Source organism: Lissotriton vulgaris, chromosome 2_1 (genome assembly GCF_964263255.1).
Source record: "Lissotriton vulgaris chromosome 2_1, aLisVul1.2, whole genome shotgun sequence".
NCBI lineage: Eukaryota > Metazoa > Chordata > Amphibia > Caudata > Salamandridae > Lissotriton > Lissotriton vulgaris.
In genome coordinates, this window is record NC_141687.1 from 2,052,589,379 (window position 1) to 2,052,614,421 (window position 25,043).

The 25,043-nt window shown below is 47.8% G+C and overlaps 2 pseudogenes; one reads left to right on the plus strand and one right to left on the minus strand.

Moving 5' to 3' along the window:
• The window catches only part of LOC147733724 (uncharacterized), a 101,887-nt pseudogene that overhangs the window by 37,599 nt on the left and 39,245 nt on the right, over window positions 1–25,043 (plus strand).
• Window positions 11,174–11,325, minus strand: LOC147733725 (5.8S ribosomal RNA; annotated as a pseudogene).

Below are 25,043 nucleotides of genomic sequence, written 5' to 3' on the forward strand. Positions count from 1 at the left end.
GTTTACATTCAAGAGACCCCACAGAAAGACTCAGTTCATGCACCACTGAGTACCCCTTGGCAAAAGGCCCCAACAACAGCCAAAAAATCGAAAAACACTCAAAAATCACTACAATCCAATGCCATCCATGCCCTCAATCATGTTGAAATTCATGACACCCCACAGAAAGACTCGGTCCATGCACCACTGAGTACCCCTGGGCATAATGGATGAAAGCATGGCAGACTGGGTGCAGGCCTATGGCACAACAAAGCACACTGCCTGGCTTCAGAATGGCCCCTAGACCCCCACCCACATGGCCAGGCCCTGCATGGACCAGGCCTCAAAATGGCCCCCACCCACACGGAGAGGCCCCATCACCACCCCAAAAAATCGAAAAACACAAAAAAATCACCACAATCCAATGCTATCCATGCCCTCAATGATGTTTTAATTCAAGACACCCCACAGAAAGACTAGGCTCATGCACCACTCAGTACCCCTGGGCATTATGGTTGAAAGCAAGGCAAACTGGGTGCAGGCCTGAGCACACTACCTGGCTTCAAAATGGCCCCTTGACCCCCACCCACAAGGCCAGGCCCTGCGTGGACCAGGCCTCAAAACGGCCCCCACCAACATGGACAGGCTCCAACACCACCCCCAAAAATCGAAAAACACAGAACAATCACCACAATCCAATGCCATCCATGCCCTCAATGATGTTTACATTCAAGACACCCCACAGAAAGACTAGGCCCATGCACCACTGAGTAACCCTGGGCATAATGGATGAAAGCAAGGCACATTGGATGTAGGCCTACGGCACAAAGCACACTGCCTGGCTTCCAAATGGCCCCTTGACCCCAACCACATGGCCATGCCCTGCCTGTACCAGTCCTCAAAATGGCCCCCACCCACATGGCCATGCCTCATCAACACCCCAAAAAATCGAAAAACACATAAAAATCACCATAATCCAATGCCATCCATGCCCTCAATGATGTTTACATTCAAGACACCCCATAGAAAGACTAGGCTCATGCACCACTCAGTCCCCCTAGGGCATAATGGATGAAAGCATGGCAGACTGGGTGCAGGCCTATGGCACAACAAAGCACACTGCCTGGCTTCAAAATGGCCCCTAGACCCACACCACATTGCCAGGCCCTGCCTGTACCAGTCCTCAAAATGGCCCCCACCCACATGGCCATGCCCCATCAACACCCCAAAAAATCGAAAAACACACAAAAATCACCACAATCCAATGCCACCCATGCCCTCCATGATGTTTACATTAAAGAGACCCCATAGAAAGACTCAGTCCATGTACCACTGAGTACCCCTGGGAAAAAGGCCCCAACAACAGCCAAAAAATCGAAAAACACTCAAAAATCACCACAATCCAATGCCATCCATGCCCTCAATCATGTTGAAATGCATGACACCCCACAGAAAGACTCGGTCCATGCACCACTGAGTACCCCTGGGCATAATGGATGAAAGCATGGCAGACTGGGTGCAGGCCTATGGCACAACAAAGCACACTGCCTGGCTTCAAAATGGCCCCTAGACCCCCACCCACATGGCCAGGCCCTGCGTGGACCAGGCCTCAAAATGGACCCCACCCACATGGAGAGGCCCCATCACCAAACACAAAAAAATCACCACAATCCAATGCTATCCATGCCCTCAATGATGTTTTAATTCAAGACACCCCACAGAAAGACTAGGCTCATGCACCACTCAGTACCCCTGGGCATTATGGTTGAAAGCAAGGCAAACTGGGTGCAGGCCTGAGCACACTGCCTGGCTTCAAAATGGCCCCTTGACCCTCACCCACAAGGCCAGGCCCTGCGTGGACCAGGCCTCAAAATGGCCCCCACCAACATGGACAGGCCCCAATACCACCCCCAAAAATCGAAAAACACAGAACAATCACCACAATCCAATGCCATCCATGCCCTCAATGATGTTTACATTCAAGACACCCCACAGAAAGACTAGGCCCATGCACCACAGAGTACCCCTGGGCATAATGGATGAAAGCATGGCAGACTGGGTGCAGGCCTATGGCACAACAAAGCACACTGCCTGGCTTCAAAATAGCCCCTAGACCCACACCACATGGCCAGGCCCTGCCTGTACCAGTCGTCAAAATGGCTGCCACCCACATGGCCATGCCCCATCAACACCCCAAAAAACTCAAAAACCACACAAAAATCACCACAATCCAATGCCATCCATGCCCTCCATGATGTTTACATTAAAGAGACCCCATAGAAAGACTCCGTCCATGTACCACTGAGTACCCCTGGGAAAAAGGCCCCAACAACAGCCAAAAAATCAAAAAACACACATAAATCACCACAATCCAATGCTATCAATGCCCTCCATGATGTTTACATTCAAGAGACCCCACAGAAAGACTCAGTTCATGCACCACTGAGTACCCCTGGGCAAAAGGCCCCAACAACAGCCAAAAAATCGAAAAACACTCAAAAATCACCACAATCCAATGCCATCCATGCCCTCAATCATGTTGAAATTCATGACACCCCACAGAAAGACTCGGTCCATGCACCATTGAGTACCCCTGGGCATAATGGATGAAAGCATGGCAGACTGGGTGCAGGCCTATGGCACAACAAAGCACACTGCCTGGCTTCAGAATGGCCCCTAGACCCCCACCCACATGGCCAGGCCCTGCGTGGACCAGGCCTCAAAATGGCCCCCACCCACATGGAGAGGCCCCATCACCACCCCAAAAAATCGAAAAACACAAAAAAATCACCACAATCCAATGCTATCCATGCCCTCAATGATGTTTTAATTCAAGACACCCCACAGAAAGACTAGGCTCATGCACCACTCAGTACCCCTGGGCATTATGGTTGAAAGCAAGGCAAACTGGGTGCAGGCCTGAGCACACTGCCTGGCTTCAAAATGGCCCCTTGACCCCCACCCACAAGGCCAGGCCCTGCGTGGACCAGGCCTCAAAATGGCCCCCACCAACATGGACAGGCCCCAACACCACCCCCAAAAATCGAAAAACACAGAACAATCACCACAATCCAATGCCATCCATGCCCTCAATGATGTTTACATTCAAGACACCCCACAGAAAGACTAGGCCCATGCACCACTGAGTAACCCTGGGCATAATGGATGAAAGCAAGGCATATTGGATGCAGGCCTACGGCACAAAGCACACTGCCTGGCTTCCAAATGGCCCCTTGACCCCAACCACATGGCCATGCCCTGCCTGTACCAGTCCTCAAAATGGCCCCCACCCACATGGCCATGCCTCATCAACACCCCCAAAAAATCGAAAAACACATAGAAATCACCATAATCCAATGCCATCCATGCCCTCAATGATGTTTACTTTCAAGACACCCCATAGAAAGACTAGGCCCATGCACCACTCAGTCCCCCTAGGGCATAATGGATGAAAGCATGGCAGACTGGGTGCAGGCCTATGGCACAACAAAGCACACTGCCTGGCTTCAAAATGGCCCCTAGACCCACACCACATTGCCAGGCCCTGCCTGTACCAGTCCTCAAAATGGCCCCCACCCACATGGCCATGCCCCATCAACACCCCAAAAAATCGAAAAACACACAAAAATCACCACAATCCAATGCCATCCATGCCCTCCATGATGTTTACATTAAAGAGACCCCATAGAAAGCCTCAGTCCTTGTACCACTGAGTACCCCTGGGAAAAAGGCCCCAACAACAGACAACAAATCAAAAACACACATAAATCACCACAATCCAATGCCATCCATGCCCTCCATGATGTTTACATTCAAGAGACCCCACAGAAAGACTCAGTTCAATCACCACTGAGTACCCCTGGGCAAAAGGCCCCAACAACAGCCAAAAAATCGAAAAACACTCAAAAATCACCACAATCCAATGCCATCCATGCCCTCAATCATGTTGAAATGCATGACACCCCACAGAAAGACTCGGTCCATGCACAACTGAGTACCCCTGGGCATAATGGATGAAAGCATGGCAGACTGGGTGCAGGCCTATGGCACAACAAAGCACACTGCCTGGCTTCAAAATGGCCCCTAGACCCCCACCCACATGGCCAGGCCCTGCGTGGACCAGGCCTCAAAATGGACCCCACCCACATGGAGAGGCCCCATCACCAAACACAAAAAAATCACCACAATCCAATGCTATCCATGCCCTCAATGATGTTTTAATTCAAGACACCCCACACAAAGACTAGGCTCATGCACCACTCAGTACCCCTGGGCATTATGGTTGAAAGCAAGGCAAACTGGGTGCAGGCCTGAGCACACTGCCTGGCTTCAAAATGGCCCCTTGACCCTCACCCACAAGGCCAGGCCCTGCGTGGACCAGGCCTCAAAATGGCCCCCACCAACATGGACAGGCCCCAATACCACCCCCAAAAATCGAAAAACACAGAACAATCACCACAATCCAATGCCATCCATGCCCTCAATGATGTTTACATTCAAGACACCCCACAGAAAGACTAGGCCCATGCACCACAGAGTACCCCTGGGCATAATGGATGAAAGCATGGCAGACTGGGTGCAGGCCTATGGCACAACAAAGCACACTGCCTGGCTTCAAAATAGCCCCTAGACCCACACCACATGGCCAGGCCCTGCCTGTACCAGTCCTCAAAATGGCCGGCACCCACAAGGCCATGCCCTATCAACACCCCAAAAAACTCAAAAAACACACAAAAATCACCACAATCCAATGCCATCCATGCCCTCCATGATGTTTACATTAAAGAGACCCCACAGAAAGACTCAGTCCATGCACCACTGAGTACCTCTGGGCAAAAGGCCCCAACAACAGCCAAAAAATCGAGAAACACACAAAAATCACCACAATCCAATGCCATCCATGCCCTCCATGATGTTTACATTAAAGAGACCCCAAAGAAAGACTCGTTCCATGCACCCCTGAGTACCCTTGGGCAAAAGGCCCCAACAACAGCCAAAACATCGAAAAACACACAAAAATTACCACAATCCAATACAATCCATGCTCTCCATGATGTTTACATTAAAGAGACCCCACAGAAAGACTCAGTCCTTGCACCACTGAGTACCCATGGGCAAAAGGCCCCAACAACAGCCAAAAAATAGAAAAACACACAAAAATCACCACAATTCAATGCCATTAATGCCCTCCATGATGTTTACATTGAAGAGACCCCACAGAAAGACTCAGTCCATGCACCACTGAGTACCCCTGGGCAAAAGGCCCCAACAACAGCCAAAAAATCGAAAAACACACAAAAATCACCACAATCCAATGCCATTCATGCCCTCCATGATGTTTACATTGAAGAGACCCCACAGAAAGACTCACTCCATGCACCACTGAGTACCCCTGGGCGCAAGGCCCCAACAACATCCCAAAAATCGAAAAATACACAAAAATCACCCCAATCCAATGCCATCCATGCCCTAAATGATGTTGAAATTCAACAAAACAGTTGTATCATGCACCCATAACGAACCCTGGTCCTACTGGATACTGTGGCTAGCCACAATATATTTTATTTAATGTTCTGAAAAAGTTCCAAAATTGTAGTTGCAGCAACTGTAATGCCCCAAACAAAGAACATCAACATACTTGTGAAATTTCTAATCCAAAAGTGATCCAAGGAAAGTCAAAAAGGCCTCAAATCCAAATATCCAGCAGCATCCACAAAAAGTAATCCTTCCAGGACAAGATCCAAATGAAAGTGACCAGGACATGAACAAAGCACTGGGAGGAGCCTGCTGGACAGGAACAGGAAGTTGGAGACTGTGGGGCACTTCCTTCCTCCCACCCCCTCCCAAAATGGACTCCTTGCAAAAAAAGTGCATGCAAATGTCAACCTGAGGAGTTATTCTGATAAAAATCATCATTTTCAGAAGGTTTATGCTGCCTGCTGGTGGATTTCTTGTGCAGAATTGCAAATTTTGCAATTTTGCTAGTGCGAGATTGTTGCTGCCCACCGCATCTATGTGTTCGCAATTGTTTACTCCCACGATACGTGATCACAAGCCTTTATGATGTACTCGCAATGACAAATTCTCGCTGTGCAAGGTGGCGGGCTGCGATGATGTAATCGCGGTCGACAAACTCCCGCTGGATCACGCAGCAAGATCCAAAATGGCGCAGCACACGCAAACATCGAGAAAAACAACTCTTCAAACACTGAATGACGGTAAGTGAACTCCGCGTGCCGCAATATTGTATTTGTCAAGCGCGACCAAGCAAAAAAATCCCCTGCATGCGAACTTGCGAATTTTCTGCAAATTTACGAGAATTCGCACATTGCGAATTTGCCGAAAATCCGCAAATTCCGCAAGCGGAACCGATTTTACGCTCTTACTTAGTACTAAGCATGTATTGTTTGTCTGTCCCTATAAATTGATGCTAAAAGTGCAGAAGCGGTTTTTAAACCCTTTATGTTTTAAATACAGTGTGTTTAAAACTAATGATCTGATTGCCCTAGCAAAATCATCCCTGAATGAATTTGTGTGCTGCAATTTGTACACATTTTTTAAATCATTGTTGCCTATTATATCAGCAGCTTATTAATTTGGAGATTGTTTTTTTAATGTATTTTATTAGGCATTTAAAATTGTATATATTGCTGCTCTCTGAACAGATCTAAATTAATAAAATTGAGTTGAGGAAGTGGATATTGAAAATCTCACCTCTTTATTTTCCACCACCTTCTTAAAATAGCCTTAGATTAGAGTGGGGATAGTGAATTTCACCCTGTTAGTATCCAAAACGTTTCCCAAATTTGTTTAGATCAGAGTGGAAACAGTAAATGGAACGCCGTTCGAGTCTAACATCTTCCCCAAATAGGTTTAGATTTGCTTGTCAATAGTAAATGTCAAACCTTTAGTGTCCAAATTGGTTTAGATTGAAGTGGGAATAGTACATATTAATAATCATAATAATCATAATAATAATAATAATAATAATAATAATAATCATAATAATAATAATAATAATAATAATAATAATAATAATAATAATAATAATGATAATAATAATAATCATAATAATAATAATAATAATAATAATAATAATAATAATATTAATAATAATAATGATAATAATTATATTGTTATTATTAATAATAATAATAATAATAATAATACCCCTTTAGTGCCACTTTTCTTAACTTGGTTTTGATTGGAGTAGGAATAGTAAATGTCACACCTTTACTATCCAAAACATTCCCCAAATTTGTTTAGATTGCAGTGGGAATTGTAAATGTAAATACTTTAGTGTCCAACACCTTCCCTCAATATGGTTAGATTGTAGTAGGAATAGTAAATGTCAACACTCTAGTGTCCAGCGCTTTCCTCAAATTGGTTCATATTGAAGTGGGAATAGTAAATGCCAAACCTTTAGTTTCTTACATGTTACCCATTATGGTTAGATTGGCGTGCGAATAGTAAATGTCACCCCTCCACTCTCCAGCACCTTTATCAAATTGTTTTAGATTGGAGTGGGATTAGCAAATGTAACACCTTAATTTTCCAACACATTCCTCCATTATGGTTAGATTGGAATGGGAATTGTAAATTTCACTCCTTTAGTGTCTAACATTTTGTTTTTCAATTATTCATGTTGGAGTGTGAATATTTAAGTTTGGAATTTTAATCTGAAATCTTTTATGTTAACTTTATTTCTGTGTAGTAAAAATAATTTGTGTTATTTTAGTAGTATTGTTGGTGATTAGAAAAAAAACTTAAAATAGATTTTTGTAACCAATAATATTATGAATTTTATTTTTTGGTATGAAAAAAGGCATGTCAAATTTACTTTACTTTTTATGTTTTCAAAATGTATTTATTGTATAGTTCTATATTTTAAATTATACATACTTTATGGTATAAATATTTCTTTAATTAAAGTTAAGTAAATATTTGTTTTAATATTTTTGTAATAAAAACATTTGCATATATTTCAATATTATTTTATGTTGTATATTTTCAACTTTTATTTACCACTGCATAACAGTTTTTTTTACATTTCTTAACTTTTTAATATATATTTTTCAAAGATTATTTAACATATGTTTTGTCAGTATGTATTTAATATTATAATTTAATATTATATTTTATTCTATCATATAATTTATACTTTAAAATGATGTCTACATTTGTTCACAAGATTCTTTGACATGTTTTCCGTTTAAACATTTTTTACATTTGTTTACACATATACAATATTTCACATTCATGTCAATGAGGAGATAATCTTATTTCAGTTTTATTAAGCAGACTTTTTTTTTTACTTCTACCTTCCGTTTTGGAATCTATTTGTGTTATTTTTCATCTATTTTCCCAGAAACAGGTCGCAGTAAGGTGCTGCTGTTCATCAGAACTGGTACATTTATTTAAGGACGTTTTAAGGGTTTTGAGGGTAGAGGAAGTTTAAAGGGGAGGTATTCAAGTTATTTACGGTGATGTTTTGGGATTTATGTATATTTAAAAGTAATAGTGTTACTGATTTTTCAATTTTGTAGCTTTTGCTTTTTTCTACACTATTTCAATAATATATCACTATGTTATGTTAAATTGTCTTATGTTAGATATATTTTGATGATTAACTGTTAAGTATATGTACTTTTGGAAATGTGATGTGTTTTGAGTGTGGGTGTTGCAATTTACTTTACAGGATGTTTCCTGTGAGCATGGTAAATGGGCATTGGGAGTTTGCGTTTTTTTTTTAAATAACTAATTTTTAGTTTGTAAAAATCCAAGGCTTTTTGGTTTAATTTCCTTTTTTGGGGGTTTTGTGGAGTGTTTCGTTTTTCAAATACTTTCTAAGGTCTTTCGTGGTGCCCAGATACTTTCGCTTGCTTTGTGGGATTTCTGTTGGAGTCATTTTATCTTTGCATTTTTGAGGGAACTTTTTGGACAACATTTTTCCCATTTTGGTGGATTTCTATAATGTACTATGTAGAAACAGAAAAAGACCTGACGCAAAAAAGCTTCTGAAGCTAAAAAACTGAAAGGGCTTGATTTAGATCTTGATGGGACTTATGCTGTTCCTCTGTGGTAGCAGTTACAAGTTCTCTGAAGGGCTTATGGAGTCTGCTCGACCAAGGGTGGTATTTTGTCCATAGAACGCCGACATCTCAATACAGCACGTGCACCAACAAGTAGGTGGGTGGGGAATCCAATGGAAAAGTTACTGCAGGACCAATACCCCCAAGATCTAAATCAGGCCCATTGCCCAATAGATCAGAGTCGGGCAGGCTGCTTAGTCCGGGAGCACAGCACCCATTCCACCCATTTTCCCCTGTGCACTTTGCAGCATGGAGGGCCAATTCATCTTGCCTGGACCCTTCTGGAGATTTTACCAAAGGCGCGACTACAGCCTCCCTCCTTGACAAAGAAGGAGTATAGGACTTCCTGGGCCTGTCAATTACCCATTGCCAGGCACCGCTCATTCACAGGAAAATGGTAAGACTTGTGCAGGGCCTGCCAACTGTAACTCCTGGGTGGCATGGGACATCGACTGTCACTGCCATTTAAGAACAGAACCAGGCATCTGCTGAGGCCTTCTCAGGGCACTCACTGGCTTGTGTTTCAGCTTGGCACCCCGGGAGCTGGTCCTTCAAGCAGTTCTGGTTTCTGCTCCTTACGCCAAACCCAGTGGAGGATTAAGCAAGTCCTCCCTGGTCTGCAGCCACCCTGCCCTGGGTAGTAACTGCCACCACCATACCATGCACTCAGTATGCTTCCTTGGGTGAGTGCCTTCCTAGATCCCGGGGATCTAATATGGGTTAAGCTCAGCCCACCTTGATGGGGGCTTAATAGCCAAGGAATCCTCTCCCAATGGGCAAGCCTAGTGAGCCTATTTTCCGTGACTATTAGTCCAGCAGAGCAGCTGGCCATCTGATTGCTCAGCTCAGTGACCATAAGGTTTGGGAATACCCAGCGACCAGATTCCCTGGGACGACCTAGAGACTAGATGGCCCATGGCCCATTACCCAGGCACCAATCACATTGCAGTCCAACTACGAGTGGTTGTGCTCTCTGAGGCCGGATTCGGGAAGCCCCTTCCTGAGGTTACTGTCTCCTGGAGACTCATGTGGAAGGGTAGGACTCCAGGGAGGGTAGGACTCCAGCTCTGGCCATCTGGTTACCTTGGTGATGTGCAAGGGATTGTGCCCCCATACTTCCACCCAGCAGCACTGAGCAGGAGGGGGAGGCCTAGTGCTATATGAAGGAGGTGGCCTCCCATGGGCCCACAGCTCCTCCTCATGTACCTCCCACCAGCCTTGCTAGTAAAGTACCCCACCCCCGGAAGTGGTGGAAGGTGGACCCAGGCAAAACCTTGGTTGAGAGGATGACTTTCAATAGATCACAGTGAGGGATTTGGCATTGGGTGCCCCATGAACATCTGGTGTACTAAGGGCAATGGAGGCGGCCCCCTTCCTTTCACACTTTGGTCCATGCCCTAACATCGTCCGTGGGTTGAGCCTCGATCAGAAGGTCTTGAGCCCCCAAGCGATGTCGGGAAGCCAGTCTTATGTATGCCAAATTTTCAGCACCCACCACTAGGGAGGGGATTCAGCGATGGGCCCCTTTGTTCTTTACTCACTCTTACTGAGGAAATTCTGGTTAGTTTCGTTTTCACCACTTAATTACATGCTTAAATTCAGTGGGTCACCATGTCTGATCAGAGGGCAGAGTTGGAAGTTTAAGCTTTGGGCAGCCAGGGATACCAGCCCTTGTACTGCAGGTGCTGAGGGCATGGTAGTCCACCCTTTTTCCCAGGTTGGAGACTGAGGCCCATGGGGTGTGCAGGCACCTGCAGGCCAGGCAGGTGAGTGCCTGTCACTGGAACATGGCTGGTGGGTGTCTGAGGGGGTATGCACGGGCAGCCATTAGACCCCAAAGACTGACAGACATGCATGGCACATAATTAGGTGCCTCTGGCCGTGTCCGAAGTGGACCGGTAGCCAGCCTGTGCCCCACTGAGGCAGGAGAGTAGACAAGGTGCACTGGTGCCATATCTGCATGACAGGACCAGGGGTGAGATCCTGTGACAGGCAACAATAGAGACGTATGACCTTGTGGGGGGATGAAGAGAGCATAGCAAACCTATACTGCAATGGCACCAGCTAAGCCCTAGGGAAGCCCCAGACAATTGACAATCGAGCAACCCTGAGACAGGAGTAGCCCCGGGAGAAACATGGCCCGAAGATGCATTCAAAGTGTTGCTGATCAATGTGTCCTGCAATTCCCACTAATTTCTGCAGCTGGCTGCGGTTTTCATCGTCGCCCTAGGTGAGGGATCCACCACCAAGAGTTACAGGCAACGTTTTACAGTGTTTCCCCCTGTGGGCAGAGTTGAGGCATGAGAAAGGTAACAGTGCCAGTTCATCCGCCACCCTCATGGGGAGACAACCTGCTATCCCATCAAGGATCCCCCTCTGAGAGTCAGCCTCCATGATTCAAAGAATATTTTCAGGCCCAAGACCCAGGAGCCCCTGTCCCTCCCCTATGGGAGTAGGGGCTGCCAGAGTGGCAGAGCCAATCAGCCCTGAAGGCCGGGAGGGACACACAAGTTTTCAAACCCTCAGTCCAGTTGCCTGAGACCAGGACGAAATAGGTTCCTGACAATGAGAGAGGGTTCCTTCAAGGCACATCAGCTGCATGCCACCAGGCTTGATGCCAGTGGTGTCAAGAGTCCCCAGCTTGGACTATGACCTGAGCCATGCCGGCTGGTTACTCACCACTGCCCTGGCCAGAGGTGCTGGAATAGAAATGCTGGGTTGCTTCCCCCATCCTGTTTGCTCCTGCCAAGAGGAGCTGGGGTCCTCTCACAGCCTGGGGCAGCAGGGCCTTTGGGGGTGGTCCCAGCCTGAGGAGGCACTGCCATTTCGTTGCCCACACTGGGTAGTGCAGGGTGATCATGGGTTCTGCCCCAGGAGTGCTTTCTGTCATTTTCCTCTTGGAGGGGCCAAGCTGGCCCTTCCTCTATCCCTCAAGATTTAGGTTGTGTCCTCCTTGGTGGGGGAGCCCACCCCATGGCCTGCCAGGGATCTGATCAGAGCCTCTGAACCCAGCCAAGAAGGGGTAGCATCCCAAGGATGCTGGATCCCATCCCAGGTGCTTTGACACCTCTGGCTAGAGAAGAGAGCCAAGGACCCTGGTGGGCATGCAGACCTGGCCCTATTGGCTGCCTGTCCCTGCGAAGCCCCGTCCTGTGTGCTCTGTGGTTCAGAAGCCCTGAGCGCTCTGTGGTTCAGAAGCCCTGATTGGGGCCACAGACAAAAAGGTGGCATCTGGGACCTGGTTACACTGACCCCTTCCACACTGGTGGGATCAGTGGGGAGGCGCAAGCTGCAAAGGCTGCTCAACCTCTGGTCTGCTGGGAAGGGAAGAGCCCCTGTGAATGGCAGTCCCTCGAGTCAGACGGTCCCTGGAAAGGTGAAAGTTCTTTGCTTGAAACAACAGCCAAAACTGGCCAAGCCATCCATCACAAAATGGACCAAGCATACACAATCAATCAGAGAATTGAGCCTGTCTGGACTCTCCCCTGGCCAGCAGGCCTGCACAGGGATTTTGGCTTCACATCCCTGTCTGCTCTCGGTGAAGGCAGGCTCGGAGGAATGGACCATCAGGCTGGGCCAGAAGGCAGGTGCTGACCTGGATCTCTGGGGTACCGTGCAGGAAAGCCGAGGCCATGGTAGAACCCCGCTGAGAATCGCTGGACTGCAAGGGGGTCCAAAGTACCCTGTCCCTTTAAATCCAGAGGAAGTGTACCCCCCTTTTCTGTAATCTGTGTTAACTGAGTGACAGAGGGGACCACATGTGAGAATGCACCCAGCCTCTTGGAGCCCTGGCTGGGATGAAGGAGGCAAATGAGCCCTCGCCAGAACTTCCAGGCATGCCTGGCCTTCTGGACACCTCATCAGAAAGCATGGCTCACGACCAGATGCCTGAGGGGCTCAGAGCGGCCAGATGGTCGAACTTGAAGGACATACATCTGGCCACACTGTGCCTTGTTCTTGGATGGGATGGGATGGGAACCCAGCAGACCAAGGTGTCCCACGACAGAGCCCAGGATGTGGTCTCCCACCCCAAGGCCCACCAGGGAACCCGGCTAAGCAGGGGAAGCCTCTCTGGGCCCAATGGACTGCTGGCCCCTTGGTGATGTGACAGGCTGGAGCACAGAGTCTGGGGCAGGAACACAAGCCCCAGGGCCTGGCAGTGCACAGGACCCGTTCAAAGCTCCTGAACCCAGTACGCAGCTGAAGCTCCCCGAGGCCTGAAGGACCTTGTGCCAGGTACTTTGCCAAGTGAAGAGCCCCAGGACAGAGCCCCGGATGGGGCTCCCACCCCACGTCCTTGGTCAGAGATTCTGAACCTGGCCAAACAGGGTATCGTCCCTGGGCAGTAAGGTCTGGAGCACGGTCAAAACTCCTCTACCCGGTCATGCAGGGGAGACCCCCCGAAGCCTGCGGGACCCTGTCCCATGCAATCTGCTATGTGGCAGGCCCAAAGACGGTTCCAGGATGGAGGTTTCCACCCGAGGGCCTGCTGCTGCCCGATCAAAGCTTCAGAACCCAGCCAAACAAGGGTAGCATCCCAAGACTGCAGGATCCTGCCCTAGGTGTTTTATGACACCTCTGGCTAGAGAAGGGAGCCTAGTACCCTGCTTGGCATGCAGACCTGGGCATGCTGGCTGCCTGTCTCTGGGAAGCCCAGTCCTGTGCACTCTGTGTTTCAGAAGCCCTTAACGATCTGTGGTTCATAAGCCCTGACTGGGGCCAAGGCCAGGTATTTTCAACCAAACAGACCAAAGATGCTAAATAAATAAATAATCCCAACTATGGGCCTGATTTCGATTTTAACATGACTCCCACTGTCCCAATGAGACAGACGTTTCAAGTACTCCACAGAGCTGATGCAGTCCTGTCCCCTGAATTTAGATGACAAACAATCCTGGCAGAGTGAGCGGGACTCAGGCAGTCTTCCATCCATAGACAAACCAACATTTAAGTACAGCAGGCGTACCGCCAAGAAGGCCGGCGGTAAATACCATGAAATAGCAACAGTGGGACCATTACCGCCACCATCTATATCAGGCCCAGTAAGTTTTATTTCTTTCCTTTCTTTTGGGTAGGAAATGTAATATTATATTGCTTGTGTAATCATTAGGGGCCAGATGTATAACTATTAGGAATAGCAATTACCTAATTCTGATTCTCTGCGAATTACAATAAGGAAATCACTAATGTTCAAAACTCAGAGTTTAATTTAGCAACTCCTATTGATTCGCACATCGACCAACCGCATGAATGTGTGACCCATTAGGAATCATTAAAGACACAGCCATACATTGCATTGTTTGTTTTGGCATCATGTGCCAAAGTGCTGTCCACCAAAGTATCTGGAATTTGGGTTTGCTTCTGAGTCCATAGAGAAGCAGTCTGCCAACCCAAGTGTTTTTGAAATAGTCCTTTAGGGATGAAAGGGCTAGATGTAGGTAAATAGTATTTACCGATTCGTAAATACCGAATTTTACCGATTCGGTATTTACGAATCGGTAAATGCTATGTAGCTAAAAATTCGGTAAAAATTACCAAATCGTTAAGATTCGGTATTTACCGAATCGGTAAATACAAAAAGAGAAAGAAGTTGGAACATGTTTTAATATTTGTGTGCTAATTTACATTCTTAAGTTTAATAACAATTATGTTTTAGTTTAAAAATAAGTTTTACTAACTTGGTTAGGTAGTTCCTTAGATGAATATTTTTTCTTTAATTGTCTGCTGAGAGAATCTGGCAGAGTTTCATTATCTTGCAGCATTTGTCGTTTTTGAAGTAGTTAGGGTCCAAATATGAGTTAGACTGTCTCACGATCATCCTGCCATGGCAGTGGTCTTCCGCCTTCTGTATTTCAAGGTTTCGGCTGGGCAAGTAGTCTCTTTGCAGTGGAGCCGTGATGGTGTGATGTAATGCAGCAGGAACTGCGTGCAATTACACTGTGGCACCATAGCACAGGGAGCACTGTACACTCCATCTCCTGTATGGGAGCTGCATGCAGTGACAGTGTGGCCCCATGGAACAGGCGACAATGCATGCCCTGTCACCTGAAATGGACACCGCAAGCATCTTGAATATGTTGCAAAAAGTTAGAGACCATCGGGACAGAATTTGGTGAGTTATCCCCTGATGTACAGTCTTTCTTCTGACTCATGCATGGCAGTGTCCCCACCTAGGATGGCTTGGCGACAGCTTCCTCCATGAGCCACCTCCGGCTGTCCCGCCACTGGCACAGGAGCAAGAGTATTGGTGGAGGCGGCTACCACACAGTCAACTTCCGCCCTCGATAGTTGAATTTTGAATGTCCGATAATCCACTTCAGGCAACTGGCATTTGGGGTTTGTAAATTGTGTACACCTCATTTCATCGATAGAGTCACAAACACTACAAGCATGTTATTACATGTCAGCAGATGGTGTGGACCAATGCTCTTGAACTACCAGTTAACAAATAGCATTTTAAAGCATTCCATCTGAAGTCCCCACCATTTCCACCATGATATTGACCACGGCTATTCTGTTAAGAATGGTGGAAAACATACAAATATATAGTACAGGTCAAGGTAGATGACACAGTTGGAGAATGTACAAACTGTACCTCGTTGAAATGCATACATGTGGAGGCCAGATAGGTAATTTAATGGAAAACAATGATGTCACTCAGGAAATAGGTGGGATATTTTGTTTGTCTCCTCACAGATGTTCTTGGAAACTCTGTGGTCCTTGTCAAAATATGTGTACCACATCTATAGAAAGTATTGGAAAATAGCTAGACCCTAGGTTACTATGTACCTGCCATTTCCAAACCTGCAAACCATGAACACATTGTTCACTATGAAAAGTAAGTCCCAATACATGATAGCACTCACTACACCATATGTTATGTTATGTTACTAGGAATATATATAGCACACAGGTACTCAATTGAGTGTCCCTGTGCTTAAACAACATGAGCGTGACTGACTGTGGGCTCTCAACTAGCTAAGTTGTGAGGTATTGCTGGAATAACCAAGTTTTCAGTGACTTCCTAAAGGTGAGGGGGTATGGGTACCTGACTGCTTGATGCCCTTGAGCCACAGTTAATGTGGCACATGACTCCCAATCTCCTTGTGCTCAGTAGTTGTGCGTTGGCCTTTTTACCATCAAAGCACACAGTAATGTAAATTCTGGAATTCTGGAAGTGCTAGTTGGCTCAGCAAAAACAGCAGAAATTGAATGTGTGTTTCATTGGAATATGAGTTAGGTGAACGGTTAACACACATATGTGGACATATGCCCATTTCAAATCATACAATATTAGACCTACATATTTACCTCCATGTAAAGTGATCCACAGTTTGTCAAATTAGCACATCAAATACATAACCAGCCTCCACCATTACAAGACCTTTAACCCAAATGAGGATCACATTGTCCAAAAGAAGTAGGTATGGGCGCAAAATCCATTCTGCTAGCGGAATTTGCGAATTTCTGGCAATTTCGTGATCCGCGAATCGCGTGAAATTGCAGGAAAATTCGCAAATTCGCACGTGGGCGGATTTTTGCACATGCCGGAGATGAAGCTCAAATAATAATCAGCCTACACAACTAGTGAGCACGGTCTTGGCAAGGCAGGTGTGCTTCCTCCCTATATCTACCGCCTACAATTAGATGTAATTCTTGATGGAGGTCTTTGCATCCACAAGTTTCTCGAGTGCAATCCCCGTGTTCTTCCTGTGACCTGGAGGCTGCTTTCTTCTCATCTGCTGCTCTGAGAGCGGTCGCTGACCCTTTATAAACAAGAGGCATTTAAACTCGCATAGAAGCCCCGCCCGTTTGGCCCTGCGACACACACACACTAGGGTATGCGTAATGTAACGTCTTTCCGCCCTTCCCTCACTATGATGGACAGCTCACTCGAGGTGCCATTTCGCGCGAATTTGCGGACCGCGAATCTGCAAAATTTGCCCATACTTAAAATGAAGTTGAAATACCCTGCATATGATATATCCCCCTACTTAATTCCATGGCATCCAATATGTACATCCATGGAACCGTTGGCCTTCTCCTGTGATAGACTATAACCAGTGCCATATACTGGATCAATATAATCTCCACTAGTTGCACTCCTAGCTATGTGTAAGAGCAAACATGGAGTGACACATCGCAGAAAACATAACTACTTCACATTCAGATCTGAAACAGTGACAGGACTCCTGTGTATCCCCAAAAAATGTTAATAAATTATAAACAGAAATAAGTTGATAAAGTTATCAGGCAATTGACCAGTCTAAAAATGTGATGGTGGGGGCTGGTGACCAATAGGTTTGCCACCAAGCGTGCCTACTAAACATTGCCAGGAGATCCTCCCCAGGAAGGGGAATATATTAGGTATGCCAGACACCACTAGGATCTCAATTGGGGGTGGGAGGTGGCTTGGGCTTGGTATGCGTGGACTTTTCCCTCAGGGGGGCTTTCTTGGCTTTGGGATGGGTGTTGTCTTTTCACCTCCTTCTGGTGGTGGATCTTGGAAGGATGGTACTTGAGGTGGAAGGGATGAGAATAGTGATGAAAACAGGGGGTCAGTGTTGAGGGGAGGAAGGTATCCAACAGGGCAAAGTCCAAGGAAAGTGAAGTATTGGTCAAAGGTAGAGGGTGTGGGATAATCATAGGTGGGGTCAGGTTGGGAGGAAGAGGGAATGAAAGTGTCTGGTGAAGGTTGCTCTGCTGTGGCAGGTGTGTTGTCTTGGCTGATGGTGGGTGGTGTTGATGGGTGTGTGTGTGTAAGTGTGTGCTAAATGTCAAGCTGTGGGGGATGCTACAGATGGTGTTGGCACACTCTCAGGGCTAATGCTGTTGTGGTTGGTGGGGGTGTAGGATTAGGATGTGGGCTGTGCAAAGTGTAGGCTGTTCTGGTCTGTGTGTGATGCATGCATCTGTTTGGGTGAGTAAATGCAAAGGTGTATGTGTGCTATGGGGCAGGCAGAGGAATAGGGTCTTGAGATGCGGTAGAGTAAGGACTTGGGGTGTAAGGCTGGGGTGGGCGTGTGTCTGTCATTAATGAGGAGGCCAGATCCTAAAACGATCCTTGTATGGCACACATACCACTGTGAATGCAACCCAGGTAGGTAAACATCTGAGTCCATTGAGGGCCAACCTTGGATGGCATTCAACAGTGTAGTCTGCCCAATAGAGATCTGTCTCAGGAGGTCAATAGCCTCCTCACTAAGGGCTTTACACAAGGCCACACCCTTTTGTACCGCTTTTGGCCACCATAAGTGTGGCAGGGTATGCTCAGATGTGAGTCCCTTGCTCACTTTGCCACTGGATTCAAGCAAGCCGGGCTGAAGACCGGTCCACGGAAGCTTGTTTCCAGTCCAGGGAAGACATGGCTTGGCAGTTCGGGCTGGACTTTTCCCATGAGGCACAGGGTCAGACTGATTTGCATATAGCCATGTCTGAACTGGGGTGGCAGAGTGAGCTAAAGAACGGTGATGGATTAAACCCAGATCTTTTGACTGGGTGTGAGTGTTTGATTGATTCAGATGCTCCGTCCATCACCACCCCCTTTTGTAACGCTTTTGGCCGCCATAAGTGTGGCAGGGTATGCTCAGACGTGAGTCCCTTGCTCACTTTGCCACTGGATTCAAGCAAGCCGGGCTGAAGATGGCTGGAATGCCAGAAAACGGTCCTCGGAAGCTTGTTTAAGGTCCAGGGAAGACATGGCTTGGCAGTTCGGGCTGGACTGTTCCCATGAGGCACAGGGTCAGACTGATTTGCATATAGCCATGTCTGAACTGGGGAGGCAGAGTGGGCTAAAGAAAAGACTGGGTGTGAGTGTTTGATTGATTCAGATGCTCCGTCCATCACCACCCCCTTTTGTACCGCTTTTGGCGCCATAAGTGTGGTAGGGTATGCTCAAACGTGAGACCCTTGCTCACATTGCCACTGGATTCAAGCAAGCCAGGCTGAAGACGGCTGAAATGCCGGTCCTCGGAAGCTTGTTTCCAGTCCAGGGAAGACATGGCTTGGCAGTTCGGGCTGGACTGTTCCCATGAGGCCCATGAGGGACTGATTTGCATATAGCCATTTCTGAACTGGGGTGGCAGAGTGGGCTAAAGAAGAGTGATGGATTAAACCCAGATCTTTTGACTGGGTGTGAGTATTTGATTGATTCAGATGCTCCGTCCATCACCACCCCCTTTTGTTTCCTCACTAAGGGCAGCTAGGGGCACTGGGGAAGGGTCTGATGTGCATGGGGCAGAGAATGCGTCTCCCTTTTTAGGGTAGCGGGTCTGGAAAACTGGGTGGGGAGCAGCAGGGAGAGCAGGGATGGTACAGGGGTGGCAGGCAATGATGGCATAGTACCAGGATAGGTGGGGTCCGCCACCACCTAAGAGTGGCCACTGGAGTCCAACTTTTGGGATGACAAAGTGCTGTCTGGATCCTCCGTGGCACTACTCTTGCCCTCTTGGCCCCTAAGTCCATCAGTTTCTGTGTCATGACAGGACCCACCTGGGCCAGCGACCTGTGCCCTGTCTCCTCCACGTTCCTGGGTAGACGCTAAAATGACATATGAGCTTGGTCAAATCCAGCAATGTAGACACAGAGAAGGAACAGCTCAGTACACATTGCAGAACAAATGTCCAGCTATCACAACATCTACTAGGTTGGCTAAATGGACTTCAACATAAGCAGTAGCCCATGCATGTATGCAACAGGAGTATTCAACAGTAGCACACAATGATGTCTGTACCACAGTCTGCCACCATTGTATGAGTCACCTTGCCTCGACTCCATCATCATGTATGTTGCAAGATATGACATCCCCCTGTATTCTTAACCCCTTTTTACATACAGCTACCAGGTGACAACAACTAGCATGGCCATGCTTACAACAGTCTACCTATTCCACAAAAGGACCTGCTACCGCCACTATTGTTTTCTGAATCCTACTTATCTATGCACTTTTGTGAGCCATAAACAGCGATCTCCCAGCAATATATGTAGTTCCAAGAAGGATGTGTCAAAGGAAGTGCCCAGCCCACACTGTTCACACAAGTACTGTTAAATTTCATCATATGTCCTCTTCACAAAACTCTCAAATAATGATGAGAATTTTATTTTTGCTATGTATCCCGTGTCTCTCACACAAAAGTATCCCGGAGACAATGCTACTCAACTTTAGTTGAGATGTCATCATATATATTCATATATGACCTGGAACCACCTAGGCCTAGTGACATGCCCATCCAGATTGGTGTACTCACCACTACCAATCACCCATACCATATTGTACAGCTAATACGACAGGTAAGATTGGATCAGACAGAGGAAATGTCCTGTACATGCAGACAGTCCTACTGGACTCCAACACCCCAGACATCGCCTTCCTGACAGTGACCTGGCTTGACCCCTTCTCGGCATCAGACATTGCCATAGCCATCCCGGAAGGCTACAAGATCACCCGCAAGGACCGCACCAACTGAGCAGGAGGAGGAATCGCCATCATCCACAGGAACACTCTCAAAATCTCAACTAACACTGACAACACCCTCAGCACCGCCAAACACCTGCACTTCCAGATCCACACCTACCCCAACACCACTCTCGAAGGAACCCTTGTCTACAGACCCCCGACCCTGACCAAAGTTCAACAACTCCATCGCCGACTTCGTCAGCACACAGGCCCTTGACTCCATGGACTATATCCTCCTCGGGGACCTGAACTTCCACCTGGAGAACAACAAAGACTCTAACTCTTCCACCCTGATTGACAACCTCGCCAAATTTGGACTCAGACAACTCATCACAGCACCCACCCACTCCGCCGGCCACACTTTGGACCCCATCTTCACCCCAAGCCCCAGGTTTCCTTCAACCACACCACCAAACTCCATTGGGCCGACCATCGCTGCATCCACTTCACCTTCTGGAAGACCACTATGCACCACCGCACTCAACAGATCCCCCGCCACTGCTTGAGCAAAGTCACCGATGACCAGTTAACCACAACCTTCGCCCGGATCCCACCCGCAGACCCGACCGACCCCGAGACCGCCGCCCGCAACCTCAGACAGTGGATCGACAACTGCACCAACAGCCTTGCCTTGCCTTCAAGAAACCCTCCAAAAGCCACACCAGAAAGAAAGCGAGCTGGTTCTCTGAAACATCCTGAAGGCTAGAGAGGACCTGGATCCATGAATGAACACCGCAAAGCCACGCAGTCCACAAGAACGCCACCCGCAGACACCACCACCTCATCAGTTCTGCCAAACTGGCCTCCTTCAAAGACCCCCTAAACAGCAAAGCACACAACAACAAAGAGCTCTCCAACATCTGAAGGAACTCTCCAGGCCCAGCTCCAACACCAACGACATCCCACCTACACAAGCCCTGTGTGACTCGCATCCCACCTTCTTCCACCGCAAGATTGCAGACATTTAACACTGCGACCACCCCAGCAACCACTGAGACCCCCACCCCCACGACAACCATCCGCACCAACCGCCTGATCTCCTGGACCAACATTAACGATGACGACACCCTCAAGACCATGAACTCCGTACACACCGGATCCCCGTCTGACCCAACCACCACCTTCGACCGGAGCCCACCTGCAGACCCGACCGACCCGACACCGCCGCCCGCAACCTCAGACAGTGGATCGACAACTGCACCAACACCCTTGCCCCGCTCAAGAAACCCTCCAACAGCCACACCAGAAAGAAAGTGAGCTGGTTCTCCTGAAGCCCTCCAAGACTTCAAGCAAACCTGCCGAAAGCTAGAGAAGACCTGGATCCATGAACGAACACAGGAAAGCCACGCAGCCCACAAGAACGCCACCCGCAGACACCACCACCTCATCAAATCTGCCAAACTGGCCTCCTTCAAAAACCCCCCTAAACAGCAAAGCACACAACAGCAAAGAGCTCTTCAACATCGTGAAGGAACTCTCCAGGCCCAGCTCCAACACCAACGACATCACACCTACACAAGCCCTGTGCGACTCGCATCCCACCTTCTTCCCCCGCAAGATTGCAGACATTTAACACCGCGACCACCCCAGCAACCACTGAGACCCCCGCCCCCACGACAACCATCCGCACCAACGGCCTGATCTCTTGGACCAACATTAACGATGATGACACCTGCAAGCCCATGAACTCCGCCCACTCAGGATCCCCGTCTGACACATGCCTACACCACATCTTCAACAAAGCAGGCACCACCATTGCCCCCATCTCCGGAAAACCATTAACATCTCCTTCGAGACATCAACCTTCCTGGAGAGTTGGAAGCACGCCGAGATCAACGCCTTTCTCAAGAAACCCAAGGCAGATCCCAAGGACCTCAAGAACTTCCGACCCATCTCCCTGCTCCCGTTCCTGGCGTAGGTCATCGAGAAGGCCGTCAACAAACAACTGACCAGATTCCTTGAGGAGAACAGCATCCTGGGCCCATCCCAGTCCGGGTTCCGCAGCAACCACAGCACCAAAACTGCCCTCATCGCACCACCGATAACATCAGGACCCTGCTAGACAATGGAGAGACTGCGGCCCTCATCCTCTGTCGCACCGATTCTGCTCCTACACAGAACTGTGCACAGAGACCCAGGACCTCAGTGAATTATGGTGTACCAAAAAAATCACCGTAGTGCCTAGAAACCCTAACCAGATAGCATTAGTGTTACATTAGATCTTCGTCCCATAGCAAAGGAATCAATGATTAGACATCCCAGAACATGCGACTTAGGTTACACTCAGGAATGGTGGGAAGCGAGAGCACGCATTCGTTATACTCTCATACCAGTCCACAACAAGAGTAAAAAGGAGACACAGGATGGGTTAAAATATTTATTTTAACAACATGCTCTAAGATGCAGTATCCTTGCTAACATAAGGAGAAATATGATTAGAAATATTATGATCAGCATTGTTACAATTATATAAAACACAAAGGGAGAAATCAAATTACAATGATGATGCAAATAGGTCCTATAGCGCCTAGTGAATCACTCTCCCTAGCTAGGAACTTTGTTTAAAAAAAAAAAAAGGTCTCTTAGGCTTGTGTGGGGGACCCCATACCTCTAGAATCAGCAGGAATGGATCACATCAGGATCTGTGAAGGCTCTCTGTCTCTCTAGAAAAACTGGCTTCTTCCAAGTGTTTGAAATAATTTTTACAGTGTCATATTAAAGGGGCCAGAATTTCCCTGGCTGCAGCTGCATTTATGTTATGTCTAAAAACGTGAGCCGATCAGCTCGAACAAAAGTTACCTTGTTATGATAACCTTGGAGAATTTAGAACTCAATGTGCAAACTAGAGTCAAGAGGTAAGACTAAGGATGCTGAAAACAAGCCATTCTCATGTGAAGCATTTCACGCAGCCTAACTTACAACAACAATTATATGCAGTGTTGTGTGCAAAGCAGCAAAAGATAAAATGACGTTTGAACTTCTAATAAGCCTATGCTAACTTAACAATGTGCGCAACAAGGCCCAGCCCTTATTACACCGCCTGGACCTGTCCGCCGCCTTCGACAGGGTCTGCCACTGCACACTACGAACACGCCTCCACGACGCCAGGATCCAAGAGAAGGCCCTGGACTGGACAACCTCCTTTCTCTCAGGCAAAACACAGAGCGTCCGCCTCCCCCCCCTTCCGCTCCGAAGCGACCGAGATCATCTGCGGCATACCCCAGTGCTCATCCCTCAGCCCAAAGCTGTTCAACATCTACATGGCACCGCTCGCCCTTGTCGCCTGACTGCACAACCTCAACATCATTTCCTATGCCGCTGACACCCAGCTGATCCTCTCCCTCACCAAAGACCCCCTCACCACCAAAGCCAACCTCCACAAAGGAATGAAGGCCATCGCCAAATGGATGAGAAACAGCCGCCAGAAGCTGAACTCAGACAATACGGTGGTCCTCATCCTCGGATCCACACCCTCGGCCTGGGATGACTACTGGTGGCCAACCGCACTAGGAACAGCTCCAACGCCCACTGACAACGCACACAACCTAGGGGTCATCCTCGACGCAACTCTCTCCATGACGAAGGAGGTCAATGCCGTCTCTTTCTCCTGCTTCAACACCCTCTGCTTGCTCCGCAGAATCTACAAGTGAATCCCCACCAAAACGAGAAGGACGGTAACCCAGGCCCTCGTCAGCAGCAGACTGGACTACGGTAATGCCCTCTATGCAGGAGCCTTGGCCAAACTCCTGAAACTGCTACAACGCATCCAGAACGCCTTAGCACGACTGATCCTCGACATCCCTCACTGCAGCCACATCACCCCCACCTGAGAGACCTGCACTGGTTCCCCATCGACAAGAGGATAACTTTCAAGCTCCTCAACCACACACACAAGGCACTCCACAACACCGGACCAGCTTACCTCAACTAGCCGACTCAGCTTCTACAACCCCACCCGCCAGCACCGCTCTGCCGACCACGCCCTCACCACTGTCCCCCGCTTCCGAAGAGTGTTCACTGGTGGAAGATCATTTTCCCACCTCGGCGCCAAGACATGGAACACCCTCCCCATCCGCCTATGGCAGTCCCAAGACCTACTGACCTTCAGGACACTCATCAAAACCTGGCTTTTCGAACAGTAGCAGCACCCCGTCACCCCTTAGCGCCTTGAGCACCTCATGGGTAAGTAGTGCACTTTACAAATACTTTGATTGATTGATTGATTGATTGAAGGAACATCAGTGCACCTCAATTGGTCTCTCAATCATAACAATGTATCAATGAGTGTACACACTCACCAATGATCCCAACAAGTCTGATTTAAACTATCTGCAGCATGTCAGCAGCTAATTACAGTACCTCCAATTTTCCACATATGCATGTCACATAAATTTCGACTGACACCTCACCAGCATGGGACAGCACATTGTGAGACTGCCCTGTCAGTTCTCAGACTATATATGTATTTACACATACCATATAACAACTCTCAACTACATTCCACGCAATGCCACTGC